A 14,533-nucleotide genomic window follows, 5' to 3' on the forward strand; every position below is an offset into this window, starting at 1 on the left:
CCAGGGCATCTGTGGCTACAATAGTAGTTTACTATAACTGGATCTGGAGTGAATGAATAATGATCTGTAAAGTGTCTTTGTGACAAATGTCTGTGAAAAATGCTATTTAAATCAAATACAATACTTACTTACTGAAGTGGCTTGGATGTGGTGATCTGTTAGGGAGGGAAAAAACTCAAAAGACAACGTACATGTGATAAGTTTGTCAGAACCAAATCATGATCTTAGATGTTACTCGCTTCTTTCTGTTGTAGCATTTATATTTCTTGTTACTTCACTCAGTTTTGCCATGTGAATAATTTCGTAATCAATTGTGCGTCTCTAGTCGTATGTTGAGTTCAGTTCAGTTCCATGTGTTTATTCATTCGTGCTTTATCGTCTCCTGTCAGGCGAGCGTCTGTCTGTCTGTCCCTTTGCCGTGTGAAGCTCCATAAGCTCCAGGTGAGGCCACGATCTGCCAGCTTCTCCCTCCAGAGATCCAAGTCCACAGAGATCCAACCTCACACCCTCACACCCTTTCCTCCTCACACCCTTCTTCCATTCCTCCTCTTCTCATCTCCTCCTCCTCCTTCTCCCCTCTCCTGCTCCCCTTCTGCTTTCCTCCTCCTCCTCTCCTCTCTGGGATGTTCAAACAGCAGATGGTCAGACGCCTTGCAAAAGTTGAGAAGTAAATGATTTATTATACTGTTGTTATTGTTTTTACTTAAATTATCTAAAATATTTCACTGTGTCAGTATTTAAAAAAAATACTATGATTATTCAGATGCTGGTTCATTCGATCAGCTTGTGTTGTGTAAGTTTAAATGTTATGCCTAAATTACAGGTTTGCATCCATATGTAAAATTATGACTCAATAAAGTAATAAAAAAGTTAAAAGGTGAGTTAGTCTCTCTTTAAGCTGATTATCTAGTCAGGCTGGTGCCACCTAGTGCCTCCGCTCAATTTTATTTCTCTCCAGCAGCTAGATCAGGAATCAGAATACACTAGACCAGGAGTGTCCAAACTTTTTTCATCAAGGGCCACATATCTAAACGAAGAAGCAGAGGGCTGATCGAGGGCCGTAGACTGGTGCTTAATACGGAGAATAAATGAAATATGTGCATGTTTAACACGTCAGAATGAACCATCAGTCTTTATTCATGCTAAGATCCTTAAAACCACACACTAAATATTAAACATAGGCTTTATCAAGGTCGATTTTCAAAAAACTTGCAATAAAAAGTTAATTTTTATTGATGCAGGGTCATTGGGCCAATTCACCTGGAAACCTGAGGGCCAAGAAAAATTTGTCTCAGGGCCGCATTTGACCCACGGGCCATAGTTTGGACATGCCTACACTAGACGGTTTGCAAGAACGCCGCAAGTTGTAGAACCTGCACCGGCCAATCAGTGAAGAGCTGTGAAGCCGTGACGTCAAACTCAAGCGTCTGTCTGGGTCCCTTTTGTGGTACAGCACAACAGTAAACAAAGTGTCGAGATGGATGTAGACGAAGCCCGAATTCCCGAGATCGAGGATTTAAAGCTGGAACAAAGAGAATGTTTGGTGAATTTTATCAAGGGCAAAGACATTATTGCCCTTCTTCCTACAGGATTTGGAGCATTACATACGTCACGACTAAATAGCAGCGACTGGTTAAATTAAAAAAGTACCCGTCTACCGTCAAGCGAACGAATCCTAATGCTGTGAGGTCAGACGGTTTCCACAAAGTGAAACCGTCTGAGGAATCAGGCAAATAATTATCTGCCAGTGGTGTAAAATCTTGGTCTCTTTAGTAGCAATCAAAAGTTTGGACTCACCTTCTCATTCAGTTTTATTTTTTTTTTTTTACTACTTTCTGCATTTGATTCACACACAGAAGAATGACACACAGTATATAAAGTAAGATGTATGAAATTATATAAACAAATAAAATAAAGTGAAATTACTTTTTTTTAATATTTTGCAACCAAATCCTCCAGTTATCTACTCTTTCCTTTGTCAAAAATATTTAGTAGTGTCATTTAACTTTAATTCTTTAATATCTGGCTTCATATATTTCATGTTTTCTGTATGTTTATAGAAAAGAAACAAAACAGTGAATGAGACGGTGAGTAAAACCTTTGACTGGTTTTGTATATTGTTACTGAAATATGTCAAAACAAAACCGTGAAAGTTTAGGAGTATAAGGCCACGTAATTAAAGATAAAAGTGAGTCATTTCTAATCTGTGTTTTTTTTTTTTTGTTGTAATGCAGTGAGGTGTGGCTTGAAGTTGGAAACCCGTCCACCTATTCTGGTCTGTTTCTCGATCGGGGCCAAGTGACAGATGAGCCTCTCCATGCAGACAGTATGTTCGAGAGCGAGAGACCGTCCAAACCAAAGGTAAAAGTGAGAGGCAAGTGTCCAAACTGCGGAGTAATATGCAAAAAAAAAAAAAAAAAAAAAAAAACCTGCACCAGCGGCGTCCATGCACACTCAGCACCTCCACGCGGGATGGCAGATGTTAAGGGGGGAAACCTGATTAAAGCCATTGCTCTGGACTCTCTCCAAAACTAAAGCCAGATTTGATTCTCAGAGCGGTGACCAAAACCGCACATTTAGATGAGTAACGGGACTTTCCTGCCACATCAGTACGGCTCAGATTAAACCGAAACCTGAAATCAAAAGCGCAAATATCAAACAAAGATACGTGATTACATTTCTACAAGAGCTAAATCCCAACAAAAGGTTGGCTCGAGAGTAGTGACCGGCGCACGGTTGACATCCTTCCTGCCACAAAACTGTTGACGTGGTAACTCACAAATAAAGTGTGTTTAAAATGTTCCAAGTCTACAAGCCATATGTTCACTGAAAAATACAAAAGAAGCACCTTTAGTTGGATTTATTTGATTATGGAGAATGAAAATCGCACAGGGAAGCGTGCACCAAGTCACTATACACATTATTTGTCTAGGAAATTAAAGGGACAGTCCGGAATTTTGGACATAGGACCTCATTTCCTAGTGAGCCAGAGTGTTGGAGACGTGTGGAGACACTTTTTAAAATATTCCATCCAGTCCTTGTATTCCCAGAGGTCGCTGGTGCTAGGCTAGTGCATCTCAATGGCCATAGTTATCCTGCTACTAAAAACAGTCTTACCCACTCCACAAAAACACCCGAAACAAAACTATTATTACACCAGACTGTCGATGTGAACGTCTGTGTTGATAGAATAATGTTTGAAATAAAACTAACCTTGCATCGCATGAATCGTCGCATGTTGAGGGACTATTTTCTCAGCAGCAGCGGAATTTTACGTGGTAGTAAGATAGGTGCTCGGTGATATCAGTCCGCCGCTGTCAAGTTTTCTATCAGGACATAAAACTTGCTGCTGCCCAGACGAAAATCCTTCAAATGCAAGGTTGGTTTTACCCTGTGTTTGATTATCCTTCTGAATCGGTTTTCCAAGGAAGTTGCTGAGCGACACACATGACACGCCCGAAAAAGTAGACCGAGCAAGGATTCTGAAGGGTGAAGTATAGTTCTGCGTCGACTCAACGCGCACTGCCGCCGTCGCATTGTCGCCGTCGCATTGTCGCCGTCGTTTTTGTTTTATGGATCTGCACCGTGAAGTAATTCACTGCCAGAAAGCTAGGGGGCGACGATATCTGTCCATTCATATACACGGTCTGTGTGTGTGACCTGCAGACGTATAATTTCTGAAAAGTTTAGTAGTAGGGGGTACGCGTCAACGCAGACTTTCTGTGTCGTGACGCAGACGATTTGACTGGACCGTAAATTGGCCTTGAGTCAGAATCAAAGACAGTTACACCCACTGTGACGTGTAAATGTGAGCTGTTTTCATTGTGTTTGGACGCTTTAAATGACAATTTCAGTCACTCGTATTACCGTGTCCGTATCACTGCCTGTGGGTTTAGTAGTCAGTGTTGCGGTGAGGCCAATACTGAACAAATACTTGATTTAACGGGTGTTAATGTCCCTAAGATTGTAACGTTGTGAAGAGAAATTATAACATAAAATGAAGTGCAAATTTCAAAACTTAAATTAATTAAAGTGGCAGCATTTTCATTACATGAGGGAATAGTCATGATCATAATCCATGTAGTCTGACACTCGAAATATAGTAATACGCTTCAAGCTCGGACGTGACGTCAAATCCTAGGTCCAAGTGGGAGTCGGAAAATAATCAAACAAAGGGTTACTTTAAAAATTATTCTATCGACAGACATTTATATCGTCTGACATAATAATAAATTTTCTTCGGGTGTTTTGTGGAGTGGGTAAGACTGTTTTTACTATGACCATTGACATGCACTAGTCTAGCACCAGTGACCTCTGCTAATACAAGGACTGGATGGAATATTTTTTTAAAGTGTCTCCGCACGTCTCCAACACTCTGATTCACTAGGAAATGAGGTCCTATGTCCAAAATTACAGAGACTGTCCCTTTAATGCAGATTTTTTAGGGTCTGGGTCCACAAATTTGCTAATTCTTATGATTTACATTATGACCTAAAGTCCTTTTGACTCACAAGAAAAATGCTTTTGTGTTGAAAAATCCCACTATTTTTTGAAGCCTCCATAGAAAAATAATTTCACCTTGTCCCGTTTGTGCTGACTTGCTGAATTTGAACTTTTTCTTTACAGAGATATTAAGTGCAAACCAGGACAAAGCCTCTGCAGTTTGACACTTACAAGAGAATATTTGCCAACACTGTATGGAAATAATAATGTTGTTTATTGCTAAAAATCACATTCATTCTTATAATGAGCGAGCTTACCTCTCCACAGATCTGATCTGGTGGCATCATATACTTGTCTCCATAGAAATATGTATATGTAGACACCTTTATATAACAGATAATACTCCCTACAACTGTACAACAACTTACTCTTATGTAACTGATAATACTCCCTACAACAGTGTGCCTTTATGTAACAGATAATACTCCCTACAACTATACAACAACTCACCCTTATGTAACAGATAACCCTATGTCGTGTCAATCATCATATCATTATTGCATTGTCTTCCTATATATATCTATATATATATATATATATATATATATATATATATATATATATATATATATATAATGTATGTTATTATATTTTATTGTGATGTGTGAGCTACTGTGTCCAAATAATTTCACTCATGAATCAATAAAGTTTGTCTCAGTCTAAGTTTAATGCCTTACTGTGGAACATTCTAGATCAGGGGTGCCAAATTTTAAAACTGGGACTAAGTCGTGGGCCAAACTAAATATTTATTGAACAATTTCAGCAACATCTGCATGTTTTCTCTTCTTTCGAGATGTAGTGTTAAACCTTTTCTTATTAAAATAAATGTTTAATAATAGTTTTGCTTAAACACTGAATCCAGAACAAGCAGAATATAAATAAAATAATAACAACATTTGAAATAAAAAATGTCTCTATAGTCTGTCTGTAGCCGGCGGTCAGCTCTAATACATATTTGATATGATCTCGCGGGCCAAATATAATTATATCATGGGTCAAATTTGGTCCCCGGGCCTGAGTTTGACATGTCTGTTCTAGACGAAGAAAGTACATTTCCATGGAGACAAGCGAACCTCCACCCAAAAAGTGACATAGTGCACCTTTACTGACTGTGAAGAGAAAGAAAAACTGACACATTTTTAAATGGGACAAATTTTGCTTTTATTTATAATTGTTTACTTGATCTTCGCAAATATCCATACAAATTAATCAGTGTTTCCTTCACATGATTTCTTTAATTTTTTTGTTTTTTAATTTAATTTCTTTTTAAAAATAACATATAAACAAAATTCTTCCAGTTCAAATACAGTATAACATGTTTCCCTTTTACTTAAATGAGCTTTTTTTCCTTTTAGACGAGAAGATTCCAACACAAACCTGCTCTGGCACGGCACTTTTACACTTTGGCGTTCCTCCATAATCCACATTTATGAGCAGGTTTACAGCCGTATGTTTTGTCTTGTAGGTGCCACCGTCTCCAAATCTTTTCACTCCTAATTTTCTAATGAACCGCTCACTTTTAACAAGATGCTCTGAGCTTGTAATTTGCTTTATTGGGTCTTGATAAGCAATAAAAACGTCTGAAGAAGTGAATATATATTTCGCGACTCTTTGCCAAGTAGTTTACAAATACAAACAAGTTTAGAGCATTCCCATCGCAGTGAATGTTAAATTATGGAGATGTTTAAGCGCGATTATCAGATTTCACAACTTTGAGCAAAAAGAAACGTGAAAAATTAATGACGTTCCAGTTTCGTGGTTAATGTTTTGACTGCCAAGTTGTAAATCTCCATAAAATATCACGCCGTGGATTTGAAATAACAAACATTTAGTCAAGAAACCCGAGGAATCTGTAAGAGTACGTCCTTGGCATCTAATCCGTATTCAGCCGCACCATGATGATACATTATGAGACGCGGAAAGGAAAAGCGACGCAAAACATCACACACACAAATGTTATTTTCACTGTAATTGATTGAACACACGGAGAACGCATTTACATTTCAGATTGATCATTGTCTGTGCAGTTTAGCGGCGGAGAATGAGGAGTGAATGAGATAATTACGGTAGCTGCTCGCGTGAACACGTGTCGTAAAATTGCAATATGATTTGGTATTTGTAGGGTGTGTGTCGCCATAAGGTGCTTTAAAGGTCCAATATTACACAAAATTGGGTCTTGTGAGTTTTAAGGCGTGTTATAATGTTGTTATAAACATCAAAAACAGACCTGGAGTTGTGTTTTGGTTCATTCACGAGTTGGAGTAACAAGGCAATATTAGGCTACGTACAGACTGCAGGGCTTAACGCTCAATTCGGATTTTTTGTGAAATCCGATGTTTTTGCAAGGCCGTTGTATGTCTTGTATGTGACTCCAGTGTGAACTTTAAACGGCCCAAAAGTGTCCCGCATGTGCACTGGAGACACGATGACGTGGACTGCAGCGAGCGTGCTCTGTGTTCACCAAAGTTGTCCAAACATGGACGCGAGCATTGAGCACCTGGAGATTTTAAAGTTCCTCTCGTACCAGAGACAGAACATGAACAACTTACTTGTTTTATGGAGGAGATTGAGAAGGAGAAGGACGAGGTTTTTGGCCGTGGGGCCCGGTCAAGCAGAAGTAAACAGCAAGGCCAAAAATTCAAGTTAATGCATCTGATATAAAAATGTATTGAACAGATACATATGTACTCTAGTTTATGAAACTGTTTACCTTTTTTCTGTACCATTTTTGGTTCTAAAGTTACATACGTTTTAAACAGACCATGTATGAAACATGGAACAAAAATTATTTCCCAAATTTCAAAGACCTGAAAATCATGTAAATAAATTGATGTATTTCATCATATCTTGTGTTATTCCATCTTTGAACTGTTGATGAAGGCACATGATTTTTTTTTTTAAGTATTTAAAATGATAAAAGGACTGACATATTTTATAGAAATAGTTTCCTTTCATTTTGAAGTAATATTAATGTTTTCGGAAGAAAAAAGTTGACAAATTATGCAAAATCATGCACCTTCTACTTGTTTGCACAATTTTCCCTCCGTTACTTTTTCCTCCGTTACCATGACCTTTCTTAATAAAAAATCTCATTACTCAAAAAGTAAGAGGTTTTTCAACCTAATCTTGTACCATATGGTAGAAAACTATATGAAGCAAATATTCAAACCAGTTTGTTAAGGATATGTAAGTGAGAACCGCTAGTTATCACTGTGTGTATTTATTGCCCAAAAAGTGCTGCATATTTCACTGTCTGAACGCAACCTTAGTCTGTCTGCATTTTTAAAGCTCAAAGTGCTCTGTTCCAACTCGTGATGTCATGTAGTGTTTTCAAGTTAAAGATGTTGTATGGAGGATTTTTTTGTAGATATTTTTGTATAATAATAAATAAATGTAAGGTAGAGCAGTTTAATGTCATACTGTGGAACATTTCAGACAAGAAAGTGACGGACTCCCAACCAAAAAGGAACAGAAATCACAATCAAAGTCCTCTAACGCGTCGTGTCTCGTCACAGAGCGCTGTAGCAGTTGTTATTGTCTACTGTGGGATTATTGTGATGTGATTCTCTGTCTTGTCTGCTTTAGAGTTGGAGAGGGGCAGAATACAAACATCGAAACAGTGGTTTGTCTCGATGCCAAATTGTTCACTTGTTTGTTGACAAATGCAGCGGGCGCACAGTCAAAAATCTCCCCATGCAAAATGAATGAGAGAGTCCAATTACGCACTGTTAATGATGGTAATGGATTAGAATGAGCGTAGCAAAAACAAAATGGGACTGAATAAGAGCAGGGATGGTTACGTGGAATTGGAAGTTGAACAGTTGTGTCTTGTCTCTTGAGTGGATGTTTAGATTTCCGCGCTATTCTACTGGGGGTTTTCAGAATCTAGATTGTGACGATATACTGCCCAATGAGAGCGAGAGCCAATTTTTCTTATTGATTACACTGTATTTTGATTTGAAATATCCAAAATGTAAATTTACAAATGTTGAACGAGATCATTTCAGTTTTTGTAATGATTTTAGCTGTACCCCCCCCCCCCCCCCCCCCCCATTGTTTTAAGGCAAGGCAAGGCAAGTTTATTTGTATAGCACAATTCGTACACAAAGTAATTCAAAGTGCTTTACAGAATAAGAAATACATTAAAATCATCATAAAAACAAATCAAAACATAAATAATCATGAAGATAAACTACTTTAAATTACTTTTTTTTTCTTTTTTCACCAAATGTATTGCAGATATACATACAAATGATTATAAACATACAGACAAGAAAACAGATAAATATACACAAAGATTACAAGACATAGGGGGTAGTTAAATTACAGGCGTTCTCACTTCGTGGAAACTGTCTGACCTCACAGCATTAGGTTTTGTTCGCTTGACGGTAGGCGGCTACTTTTTTTATTTAACCAATCGCTGCTGTTTGGTCGTGACTTCACCAAACATTCTTTGTTCCAGCTTTAAATCCTCGATCTTGGGAATCCTTGCCAACACAGAAAGTCTGTCTTCGTCTACATCCATCTGAACCGCTTTGTTTACTGTTGTGCTGTACCACAAAAGGGACCCCGACAGCTCTTCACTGATTGGCTGGTGCGTGGTCTACAACTTCCAGGTTCTTGCAAACTGTTTAGTCCAGGGGTGCTCACACTTTTTTAGCATGCAAGCTACTTACAAAATGACCAAGTCAAAATGATCTACCTAATACAAAGCCAAGCAAACTGCACTGAAACGCCTCTTTTTTGGACCCTCACCCACAGTTTGAGAACCCCTTCTTTAAGAGAACTTCCTCTGGCACTTTACACAAAACTACTGAAAAAGTGAAGGAAGTAGGTAAGATTTTTAAACCTGTTTTTTAAAGTTCCAAACTGGAGTTGCATTCTTTTCTGGTTTTGCAGTGATATTTACCAGCCTCTGCACGTTTACCAAACCAAACGCACATCGTGACAAACACAGATGCATTTGTGCACTTTTGTTAGGCAAACTTCAGCCAAATGTGGCAGTAGGTCTGTTCTGTAGATCTGCTCTATGCTGTAGACCTGCTTTGTGCCAACACTGGAACACAAATTTAGACTAGTTTTTGCTTCAGGTTTCGTGTTGCTCTTAGTGCGCACTGTGGGAGGGGCTTGTGTTCGCTGTACGCAGGAAGGAGCGAGAGCGTGAAAAGGCGAGGGGCGGCGTGCTGACGTGAGGCAGATGGACAGGTAGGATGTTTAGGAAGTTTAACCTGCCCTGTGATGCGCGCTGGTACACGAGGGCACACGCTGTGCGTGTGTGTTTGTGATGTGCAGTAGAGTCTCCGCGGGTTTCAAATGAGCGCACAGGCTGCACTGAGACGCCCCACACGCTCCTGCACCCCGATACAAGTTTATTGCCAACAGCAGCGGCCGTAATGAAATATGATCGCACTTGTTGAGTGTCAGACCTTGAGTGAGAGACAAAACCGAGTCCAAACGCGATCGAGTCCGAGATGAGACACGGCGATCTACCCACACGACCTTGGCGATCGACTGGTAGATCGGGATCGACGTATTGGGCACCCCTGAACTAGATCATTTCTGTTTTCATAATGATTTTAGCTGTACCCCCCCTTTTTTTTTTTCATCAAATGTATTGCAGATATACATACAAATTATTATAAACAAATGATTATAAACATACAGACAAAAAAACAGATAAACAAACATGCACAAAGATTACAAGACATCTTTAGTTAAATTACAGTCTGATTCATCAGGCGTTCAACCTTTAAACCTGTACAACCTTTAAACCTGTCAAGATTCCTGTTTTTTTCCCCTTGTTCTGTCTTCCCCTCCCTTTTGTGTCTCGTGTGTCTGGAGCTGGGCAGAGAATCTGGCACCACCCTCACCTCTGAATCCTCAAGCCTACACCTCTGCAGTATTACAGACCGGCTCAAGCATCCACACCTCGCCAGATCAGCATTTTATCCTACGCATTACAACTTTTGGCTCCAGTTTTGTCTCTAGAGTTTTTTGCCTCTTTCCCATTTCTTTGCCTTTTTTTCTTGTTTTTCCTCAGACCCAGTTTTTACACTCTTCCTCCTTGGACTCTCACCCAAGCCTTCAACCCAACTCCCAGCAACCTGCCCATGTTTGTTATTAATAAATCCTGTTAATTTTTTGGACTTTTTGTCTGCCTCATTTAATCCGCCAGTGATTACACCAAAAGATAAATAAAAGAAATTTAAAATCGACTCTAAAACACACTAGGAGCCAATGGAGAGAGGCTAAAACAGATGAGATGTTCTAGTGTTTCCAGGTTCTGGTTAAAAGTCGAGCCGCTGAGTTTTGGACCAGCTGCAAACGGCAAAGTTCAAATGATTCAGATTGATAATTTCAGTTCTTTATAATATTATATAGTTTTAATGTTTTAATGATGTTGGCCTCTTGATACGTTGCATTAACCATCACACTGTTCTACGTGTTGTTACCATGGAAACACAATGCAAACACTGCCAAAAAACTTTTAATGTAGTCTGACGGTAAAGCAGCGACTCACTAAAAAACTCTTGGTCGTGACTGTAATTTTATGAGTGAGAGACTGGTATGATATTTTGTGGAGGCTAAAGAAGTTGTGAATATGATACTTCCGTCTTAAAATGCTTTGACAAGACTTAATCCAAAGAACTAAGGCTACGTTCAGACTGCAGGGCTTAATGCTCAATTCAGATTTTTTTGTGAAATCCGATGTTTTTGCGAGGTCGTACATTTCCAATTAAATGCGACTTGTATGTGATCTCCAGTTTGAACAGTAAACGGCCCGAAAGTGTCCCGCATGTGCACTGGAGACACGACGACGTCAACCGCAGCGAGCGTCTCTGTGTTTACGGAAGTTGTCCAAACATGGACGCGAGCATTGAGCACCTGGAGATTTTAAAGTTCCTCTCGTACCGGAGCCAGAACATGAACAACTTACTTGTTTTAAAGGAGGAGATTGAGAAGGAGAAGGACGAGGTTTTTGGCCGTGGTGTTTTGTGGGGCAGCGGCAGCAACGTCTGTTGAAAGGAACGTGTGGATGTGGAGACGGAGCCAAGAGTGGTGAGTGGTGATGTGCTTCGCTTCAGTGACACGGAGTTCAATAACAATTTTCACCTACTTCAGCGCAGAATAGTGACGTTTTTGGCTTGTTGATAATGTGTAGGTCGGATGGATGCGCTTTGGCCGTTCAGACTTAAGTCGAATGTCAAAAGATCAGATATGTATCGGTTTCAGGACCACATATCCAAGTGTCCTGGGTCACATTTGAAAAAATCGGATCTGTGTCGTTCAGACTGTCATTAAAAGATCAGATACAGGAACATAGGGGCCAAAAAACTGGATTTGGGTCACTTCAGGCTGCAGTCTGAACGCAGCCTAAGACTTAAAAGTGCTTAGAACTGTTATTTCTTCTTGTAGTCTGCACCAAAATGGAACAAAGGATTATGGTCTATGTAGTTCCTTCTGTTTTTTTTAGCTACTGCTGCACCTTGACAATGAATTTAAGCAAAGAAACTTGTGATTCAATATATTGTGATGGCCCACGATATTACTGAGAGACTTTTGACGATACGGTATCACGATATTTTGGTTATTGTTACACCCCTACCAAATATATTATCCCAATATATTGATATTTCAATATTTTTGCACAACCCATAATACACAGCAACAAGTGGAGTGTTAAAATTGACTCTCACAGAATCAATTTTTACATTTTAACAGAGTTTATATGAGTCCAGTCTGTTTTAGAGTTACTTTAACATTTATGGAAATGTTAATTAAGTAACACTGGACCAAAGTTCCTGTTTAACCCGAAATCCAGAGTTATATTCACGTTTTGAGGGTAAACAGATAACACTTTGTAGAGTTATTCTGATTTAGCTAAAGAACACTCAGAGGTGTTTTATTTTATTTTTACTTTATTTTAGTTCATTTAAGATGAAATTATGTACAAAACTGGTTCAAACTGGTCTTCTCACACAAGAGTTTGAAGTGGTGAATGGGAGGAGCCAAATTAACACTAAGGGAAGTTGAATTAACCTCAACCACATCAACTCTGACTAATAACCTCAACTCAAACCCCCATTTAACTTTCATATAGTTAAAATAACACAACTCTGAAATAAATAACCCTCAAATTTTAACCCTCCAGTTTTTGCTGTGTAGAAAGGAATTTTTTTTTAGGTCCTGGGTCCTCACTTTTGCAAATTTTTATGACTTACAATATGACCTAAAGTCCTTTCAACTCACAAAACACGAGTAAACTTGTGTAATCCCAGTACTTTCTGAAACGACCATAAAAAAATACAGCAGACAAGACAGAAAATCACATTGCAATAATCCCACAATAGACAATAACAAGTGCTGTGTCGCTCTGTGGAGGAGACACAACGCATTATAGGACTTTGATTTTCCAAATGCTAAGCCGAAATATCACAAGGGTTTTCGGGGGATGCTAAAAGATTCAATAGATGCAGCTTTTGCGTTGTTGTATGTTGCAGTCACAGCTCTCAAGGAAATCCGGTGTTTCTTTGAACGCACTGGTCCGGCCTCTGCTCTGCTTTTGATAATCCCTCATTGGATCTTTTGTGCCACACTTGTTGGAATAGTAATGCTCCCTAATCCCCTTTTTGCAAAACCTGTGATGTTTTTTTTAGAATAGGAAATGCAACACAACTCTGCCAGCGTAAAGAAAATATGACAGACACATACACAAAACATAGGACCATAATCTTGAGTTAAAATGTGTTGAATTAAGAACATGTTGTATTGATTTGATTAAATCAGGAGTAAAATGAGATAAGAAAAACAACAACTCTCTGTACTTAAAATAAGAAACTAAATCATATGTTGTTTGAATTAAGAAAAAATACTTACTCCATTGGTAGATAATTTTACTTATCAAGTGAAATCTACTCAACTCAAGTTAAATCTTTTTAATTTGGGTAATTGGAACTAGTTTAGGTATTACTTTTTGCAATGTAGGAATAGGGATGTCAAGATTATTTGGTTAAAACCAGAGGTGGGGACTTGCAAGTTGTGACTTGGACTCACGTAGGGGTGTGCAAAAATATCGGAATATCGATATATCGTATTGTTTAATGTGATGATACAGTATCGATATCGTGGGCTACTGTATCGATATTTCACCAAGAGTATTTTTAGGTGTGTTTTACTGAATTATTTTATTTACAGCGCTACAGTTTTGTTGCTTGTGGAGTGAAAGGAAACTCATTTATGCGACACATTTGACATTTTTACTGTTTTGATGATTAAAATGTTTGTGTTTCATATGAACTTCGCACAAGAAGTGGTTTAACGAAGCCTTTTAGTATCACAGCCACGATTTAGCCTTTATTTTTTTTAATCATATCGAATCGAATTCCTTAATGATACTCACCCCTAGACTCACGTGTCACTATTTTTGAGTCACTATTTTTAGGACTTGAGACTTGACTTGATAAAACTGACTAAGACTTGGGGACTCGAGTTGAACTTGAAGGTCAGTGACTTGGAACCTGAGGCTTGTGACTTGAGAAGACTTGGGAAGCACTTTTAAATCTGAATTCTTTCTATACTGACCACAATGATTCACACTAAGATCTTGTCAAGACATTTAAAAAGAAAAAATAATTTCTACAACTCATATATAAATACTCATATATAAATATACCTTGACTTTTTAAGTACAATTTAGTTTAAAAGTCATATAAATTGCAAAAATCTAAGCTATATTTGGTAATTTGTTTTAAAGACTTGAAATGACTTGAAGCTCAAAGCAGACAACTTGGATTTGATTTGGACTTATGGGCCAGTGACTCAAGACTCGACTTGGACTTGCCTGTATTTGACTTGGGACTTGACTCGGACTTGAGGTCAAAGACTTGAGACTTACTTGAGACTTGCAAAACAACAGCTTGGTCCCACCTCTGGTTAAAACAGATCTATTATGGAAAATTGACTGTTTAGAGCCATGTTATAGTGGTTTCCTTTCACCATTTACTCAGCCGAAGTTGTATTTGGAGTGATT

The sequence above is a fragment of the Boleophthalmus pectinirostris genome, unplaced genomic scaffold (assembly GCF_026225935.1).
Source record: "Boleophthalmus pectinirostris isolate CB_2022bp ecotype Guang Dong unplaced genomic scaffold, ASM2622593v1 HiC_scaffold_18, whole genome shotgun sequence".
In the NCBI taxonomy this organism is placed as follows: Eukaryota; Metazoa; Chordata; class Actinopteri; order Gobiiformes; family Gobiidae; genus Boleophthalmus; species Boleophthalmus pectinirostris.